Raw genomic sequence first — 8,744 nt, forward strand, 5'->3', positions numbered from 1 at the left:
AGGGTTAGCAGCCATTATTCTATTTAAACAGGGTTAACAGGCCATTTTCATATTTATGTATTAGGGATTAACTTTTTTTCTACTGATATATAGTGGAATAAAAGACATTTTCTGTTTATGTATACAGGATTAACAGCTATTATTATATTTATGGATAGAGGATTAGCAGTCATTTTTCTATTTATCTATAGATGATTAAGGGCCATTTGTCCATTTATGTATACAGGATTAAAAGCTATTTTGCTATCTATGTATACAGGATTAACAACCATTTTTCTATTTATTTATAGGCTTAACAGGCTGTTTTTCTGTTTATGAAAACAGGATTAACAGTCATTTTTCTACTTATGTATTGAGGATTAACAGCCATATTTCTATTTATATATACAGGATTAAATCATTTTTCTATTTATGTATAGAAGATTAGTAGTCATTTTTCTATCTATAAATAGAGAGGATTAAGAGCCATTTTTCTATTTATGTATAGAGGATTAGAAGATATTTTCCTATCAAGGTATAGAGGATTAGCAGTCATTTTTCTGTCTATGTACAGAGGATTAGCAGTCATTTTGTATCTGTGTATAGAGGATTAGCAGTCATTTTTCTATTTTTATATTGAGAATTTGCAGTCATTCTTCTATCTATGTATAGAGGATTAGCGATCATATTTCTATTTATGTATTGAGGATTAGCAGTCATTTTTCTGTCTATAGAGGATTAACAACCAATTTTCTATTTTTGTATAGATGGTTAGCAGTCATTTTTCTATTATGTATAGAGGATTAATGAGATGGCTAACAGTCATTTTCCTATTTATGTATAGAGGATTATCAGTCATTTTTTTATTTATATATAGAGGAATAATGAGATGGTTAACAGTCATTTTTCTACTCGTGTAATGACCATTTTTATATTTATGTATATAGGGTTAGCAGCCATATTTCTATTTATGTACAGAGTATTATCAGCCATTTTCTGTAGGTACATAACTTTGTGGGTAGAATAGGATGGTTGAATGACTATCTATATGCATAAACAGTGAGTTTACATGGGCTATAATCTTGATGTCAGACTTAATATTGATGTAGGTTGTTTGTCTTTGTGAATCTGACTTTTACAAGAACAGCACAGGATGGATGTTGGATCTTTCTGAAATGGTGATAATTGGCATAGGACAATTTAAATTGAATTAGTACATCTGGATAGTTTTACACCTTTTAGCAATATTATTTTACATAAGTCTTGTACAGTCTGTGATCATTATTGTACACTGCTCTGTTTTTGACACATATACACCAAAATTATCTTTTTTTATTTCATTGTTCTGATCGGTTTTTGTTATCTGATTCTGTTTTTCTTTACTAACTCAATGTACATAACACCTAACAAAAATATCAAACTGTTTTGGTTCACCGGATATACATATCTCCAGACTGATGTACTTCATTGGATACCTGTCATAAATTTGTTTGAATGTTTTCAGGACTTTTAATGAGAATTCATAATGAATGAAAGTGTTTAAATTTAGCTTTTGTTGTTGAATCTTTATGTTTCTGATTGTAGGAAATGTCAAGTTATCTTTTAATTCTTACATATTTTAGGAGTTAATTTATAGTTCACAATGTAGCAGGATTTGTTTGAAGGTTCCCAGGTATGTAATGTGACCTTCAGACTGTTGTTTCTTTGGTTGAATTTGTTATCTATAGTTGGTACGTTGATTTCTTTATGATCAAATATATTTTTGTGTGATTTAATTATCTTTTTTATGTGGAAATTTGATAGGCAGTCTTTGATAATTGTGTGTTTGTCTTGCAAGTAATTCTCTTTACTTTTTATCATATAACTACAAAAGTCTGAGAGATATATCACCTTGCAACAATATTCCAAATATGCAGTAATAATCAATAAGTATGTCTAAAATGTGCATTATGTAAAATATAAGCTGTCTCTCACCCTACACTAACCACTAAACAATGAACCATCTCATCCCATTCTAACCTCAAAAGTATGAGCCATCACATCCCTTTCTAACCCCAAAGGTATGAACCATCCCATCCCATTCTAATCCAAAAGGCTGACCCATCTCATCCTATTCTAACTCACAAAGCCAAAATTGCAAGCTCGTAGCAAGCTTGCCACATCATTTGTAAAGCTCACAGCAAGCTTGGATTTAAAACATTGCAACAAGCTTGTGTGTGCTCTTTTTGCAAGCTTGTTGAAGCTTATTTAACAAGATGTTACAGTAAGGATGCACAAGCTTATTACATATTGAAAAAGATAATATGATATGCATTGTACAAGGTTGTGCAAGCTTGTTACTAGCTTGCTTGCAGAATTGCATAAGATTATAACTAGATTGTGGTAAATTTGTACAGTTTTCTTACATTAGCTTGTAGACTTTTAGAAATAAAACTTTTGACCACATGCCAAATCAGAATATCTTTGGTATTCTTGTATGAAAATATGAAGCTAATTAACACTTTGTGAACAGAATTATACAGTAATGAAATATCATTGGTTTAAGCATTATAGAAAGTAAAAGCAAAGGTTGACAAGTTCAGTAGATGATATTAATTGAATTTGATGCACTGTGAGGTGTTAAGCACATTTATTATTCATCATTTCACTTCTAAATTCTTTTTAAAATGTTTCTGAATAAATTCCTTTATAATTTGGATCACAATGGCTGGAAGAGGTTAGTTTCAAATGTAGCATTATTGGCATCCATTGCCCCTTTTGCACTTGATTTTGGCAGCATTTCTTTTGTAAGGAAGCTTTCACAGGGCAATTGTAAGTTTTCTGGGGTTGGCTCAGTGATGCATGAATAGTTTGGAACTGTTGACCCTGGGTTAAATATGTTTTATATTCTAGGAAAGGTCTCATCAGAACTGTGAAAAAAATATAAAAAAAATAAATATAATCATAAGTTATATATAGAGTTAAACAATAAAGTATAAGTTTTAAACATTAATGTTTTAGCATTGAGGACCTCTAGGTTGCAAAGTTACTGTATAACTGAACAAACACTGGTGACAGATAAAGACCTGCATAATATATGCATCCTTTTAGGTTGTTATAATGAATCACATTTATCAGATTTCAGTATTGGAACACAGTGACCTAGAAAGACAAGAAGAAATGTGGCATATATGTGAAAAGGTAGACATGCAATATTTATGTTTTAAAAGCAAGATGTAATTTAACTACTGTGATGTTTTACCCCAACCCCTTGTATTATACATGTATTTATAAGTCTGTAAGTGGAGCCAGGTAAGCTTTGTTTTTCCAAGTGCCTAAGTTGGCTAATCCTCTTACGTAACCCAGTCTTTGTTTGAGCTCTTGAGTGGAAATCTGGCGGGAATCTTTGTACCTGGGAACACGTGACGTAGACAACTTCAAAGAGCCGGAAGCCGACAATGGTAGGCTGGACAGTACATGGGGACACACAGACTGACATTTTTATGATTGACAGTTCGATCAAATGACCAGAGTCCGTCGCCATCCAATCGGGATGCGTTGTAGGTGGGACTTGATTCGAGAAACTGACATAAGACTGGTACAAGCCTGAAATTCGTCAGTTGGTGTTTAAGAGTCGCAGTGACACACACTCCGTTAGCCATTCGTAAAAATTGGCGGAATTTAGGAAATTCATGAAATAGCTTCGATCAGGTAAGTTTGATGTTACGTTGATTCTGCTTGATACGACTGCTGTTAATTGAAGAGAATTTGTCGTATGTATACATTTTACTTGTATTGAAGTATGATTAGTTAATTATGACCTTAATATTTTGCATTTTTTTCATGACTTTAGCTAGTACTTTTGTTTACGATTGATTACGATGTTGATTCGTTGCATCATTATTCATAATGTTACTATGTACACCTTAATTGTGAGGCGAAAATGTTCTCTTCTTTCGCTAGTAATATGTGTGCATATTATTTCGTGGATTATTACGTTTACGCCCTTTTGAAAGGACGATTTGTATTTGTGAAGAATTGTATTGCTCGCTAGCCGCTATAAGAATTAATATTGTAATTCTTTGCGTAGTTATATTTTGGTAGACAAGAAATTTGTTTACGTAATGATAGATTTTGCCATTGAGTAACGGATTGCCGTTTATCACCATTTGAATGTGAATACTGTGGATTTGGTACGCTTGTGTAGGAAATATATATAAATATATATAAATATATAGATAGTCATATTACTAATCGTAGTAATATTTTAGTACAATCGTATTTGAAATATTTTGTATGTATATACTGATAGGGCTCAGTATGTAGATATTTGAATCCTTTGTGTGATTGTGTTATGGCGCCATTTTTGTAAGCGGCGGAAGTGTATGGGAATTTCGATGTGTGCGCATGCGCGACCCAAATGTCCCGCCTTAAACTGATGGTTCAGTTCAGTGACGTAGTGTGAGGGAAGATTTTTATAACCCTATGCTAATGCATTATACCTTTCAACAGGAAGCTTTCGGGGGACAAAAGAATTTCAGAGAATTTCGGGGGACGAAAGAATTTCAGAGAATTTCGGGGACGAGAGAAGTTCAGAGAATTTCGGGTGACGGTGAGAGATACCGAGTGAATTTCGGGTGACCTCAAGGGATATCGTCAAGGGTTCCGGATACTAGAAGAGGAACCGGAAGTCAAGATAACGGCAAGGAACAAGGATTATAGAAGAGGAAGCGGAAGTGGAGATCACGAAAGGAGAGAAAGACAAGGGAACGAAGAGATTTAGATGAGTAGCACTCAAGAAGGGAAAAATCTCCTCACACTGTGAACTCAAATGATGATCAAAGGGATCATTGGGTGAAAGAGAGACATTGATTACTTTAAATTCTTTTAAATTTCATTTATTAAATTGTTATTGTTTAAATTTCATCTTTGTATTTCTTTTAATTTAACTGTCGGCATTGCTGACTGGGGGCTCGTAGCCATAAATATATTTAGTCAATAAATAATATAGTGTCCAGAATTAACCTTCTGAATAAGGACCAGGGGAACTTCTCATAATTCGTTAAAGTCTATAAGAAGAACCCCACCCCTAGACAACGACTACACCCCCACAACTACAAAAAATGAGGTTACCATTACACTGACTCAATGCATAAAATTTAACTGATCTTACTTTCTTTATGTATGTTTAAATAATTATTTGAGAACTGACATCTCAAAACAATTAAAAATCTGAATGAAAGAAAATTAAAAGCAAGTATAATTAGGTGCTCATTAATGTGAACAATCAACAAAAGATTATTAAGTGAACAAGTGAAATCAATTTTCCCTCTAAAGAGCAAGCAATCTGCTTTGAAAAATTCACCTTGCTTGTGATGACATTAAAGTCTATAAAACAGTTGTTTCATAAGAGTTTATATGGTGTATTTTTTAGCATAGAGAGTATTTAATGTAACATTTTGCTCATTTAGTATTCATTGATGACATTAGTGCAGATTGTTAGAGGATATCCCATGATTCCACACTTAAGTGACTGATGTATGAATTTGCCAGTCACTAAATTACCTGGTTTTGTACACTTGCCGATCATAGGTTTATATTTGTATTATTTCTGCTTTAAAATGACACTGGACTTGACACTATATGTACATTGTAAAATAAGAATGGAGAGACATTAAGACCATCAAGGTTTTGTCAGAATATTTGACTATTCCAATAATCAAGGAAGATAACTCTGGAGTTGCAATCAAAAGCAAAGTATTATTCAGACAATACTTATAAAGGCCATTCTTGATATTAGGTGCCTCAAGATAACTCTTGTCATATTGTAATTATTTTTGTCAAGTAATATAGTGGGTATACCACTATATTTTTGTCTTTAAATTATAACATGACTAAAAAATAATTTCTAGTATTTGTTTGAGGGTGTAACTGTTTTATTCAAACATTTACAGCCTCCTCCCCAGTCCAAAAATGAAATGGTGGGTCTGTACTAGCATATGTGGTCCAGAATTCAGTAATTTTCTCTTAAAATGTATATAGATATGACCTTCTTTGAGTAAATGTGCTGACATTTGCAAAATTCCATTGTATGAGGCAACAATAACTAAAAATCAGTCCAAACAAAATGAAAAAATGATAGGCATGCACATATTTTGCAAACCTCATCTCCCTTGTCGACAACTGTCATAACTGCAGTTTGGCATGCACAGCAATAAATAATACTGAAGTGAAAATGATTGATTCAATATTTATGTGCTGCAAGATTATAAGTTTATTTTGTGTTCTGGTTAGACCTCATGTCATCATGGTGTATTTAAGTTGTAGAAGATGCAAATTTTGTCATTAACAATAATTTACAAGTAAACACAATTTTTATATGTGTTGATTTTTTTTTTGTTCATAAACTTTGAATATTGCCAACACATGATTGCCCATGCTCAGTAATATGATATTAAGTATTCTACAAACAATCAAATTTGTTTAAAAAATTGAAATGCATTTTTTTTTTTAGCTACCTGTGTTTGTGTTATGATGTAGTGATACATTACATTGAATCTTTAGATTCTTTGTGTCACGGTGTTTAGAATATGAATAAAAATTTCAATAACACATTCAACACTATGATTAGAAACCTGATGATAATAATATTTTATCTAAGAAAATAGAATTACTGGAAATTAAAAGACAATATGTTTCATGCAGGTGTTTAGAATATGAATAAAACTTTATATCTCTCACAAAAGTTATGTATATAATTATCAAACACAGTTTATTTTGTGTTATTGTTGGTCTTCATGTCATCATGTTGTATTTAAATTATAGAAGATGCAAATTTCAATTGTCATTAACAATAATTTACAAGTAAACACAATTTTTATATTTTTTTGTTCATAAACTTTGAATATTGCTAACACATGATTACCCATACTTAGTAATATGATATCAAGTAATCTACAATCAAATTTATTCAAAAAATTGAAATGCATTTTTTATTTTAGTTATACATTGAATCTTGAGATTATTGATGTGATGGTGTGGTGATACACTGAATCTTTAAATTTTTGGTGACAAGGTGTACTGAGACATAGAATCTTGAGATTCTTAGTGTCATGATGTGATACATTTAATCTTGAGATTCTTGTTTTGTGTTGTAGTGATACATTGAATCTTGAAATGTTTGGTGTCGGGGTTTAGTGATACATAGAATCTTGAGATTCTTAGTGTCATGATGTAGTGATACATTTTATCTTAAGATTCTAAATGACTTTTGTACAATGCTTTGGTTTTGAGAATTTAACATCTACAAACTACCATGTTCATTTTCTCATTGTAAAGAAGGTCAAGATACAGTTATGTATGATATAAATATACTTATGTGTACATGCTTTATATAATAAATTCTTTCAGAAAATTTAATGCTGAGAAAAACATATAGTTTTGATTGGTTTGGGATTTTTTTTGGGTATTTTAAAGGGACATTACAATTTATTAAATGCTGAGAAAGTTGAATGTTTCTGATCTACCTGTAAATTGTATATATAATGATTAAATAACTCAGTTTGATAAAAACAAAGTAACAATGCAGTGGAGTGAAAACTTTCAGTTAGATTCCAGTGTCAAAATAGATTCAGTTTGAATCACTCACTGCAAGCTGACACACATTTGTAGAGATTTTATATGTTACCATGGAAACATTTGCATTCTTGTTGGACCTAGTTGCAATCTTACACAAGCAAAAGGATGTATCAACAAGCTTACTGCAAGCTAGTTTTACTTTCTGAAACACTACATCAGTCTAGGTTGCTAAGGTCTACACTTGCTTAATACATGCTTGTACAAACATCTTTGATAGTTTAAAAACATCAAACAAACATATCATAAGCTTATCCATATGATTGCTACAAGGATGCATTTGGATTTTATTATGATTGAATTTGTCCCCTATTAATGTGTCAGGCAATGTACAATATAAAACTGTATATATTTTATTGATGACTTTTCCTGCTATATATATATATATATATATATATATATATATATATTTAGATATACTTGTAGAGATTTCTAGCACTATTGTATAGTCCTTGAGTTTTTTGTCACTTCTCATTCTATTTTCAAGTTCCTATTTTTCTTACTGATGTGTGTGTGTGTGTTTGTGTGCAATCTAATTACATGGGGAAGGTTGTGTCCCAGAGATTGTATTCACAGTGGTTAAATATCTGTTTCCTTCATCATCTTTAGCTGTTGGATTTGAATAGAGTATTGAACAATTTGGCTGCCATGTGCTGAAAAATGTCATTAAACCCACAAGAAGAACACATTTTTATATATAATTCAAGTTGTAGATTTGTTAAGGGTAATTTTTTTCCCAAACTTTGAGCTGCCATTAAATATGGAAGATATAAATGATTTGAGTATGTCTGCAATAAAGACATATATAAAATAGTCATCTGTATTCTACAATTATTTGTCAGATAGGTAATACATATAATGATTGATAATCAATGACTTTGTTTATCAGCTAATTTAAAAGAATTGTTTCATAAGAAAACTAATGCGAACATAAAAGACTGAACTTTGATGTAATATCTACAGTATTTTAATCTTTGTAGTAGATGCTTGGAAATCATCAGTTTTAGAATAGAATGATTTTCATAACTTGGGTAACCATAACTTAGAATAACACACTTTAATTGAAAGAGAGAAGCCTCGTGCTTCATCATTGTTTCACATTTTCTTGCATCTGATGGTAATAAATTTGTATTAATGATCTCTCTTAGAGG

The sequence above is a fragment of the Sinohyriopsis cumingii genome, chromosome 12, assembly GCF_028554795.1.
Source record: "Sinohyriopsis cumingii isolate HCF-2022 chromosome 12, ASM2855479v2, whole genome shotgun sequence".
Classification (NCBI taxonomy): domain Eukaryota; kingdom Metazoa; phylum Mollusca; class Bivalvia; order Unionida; family Unionidae; genus Sinohyriopsis; species Sinohyriopsis cumingii.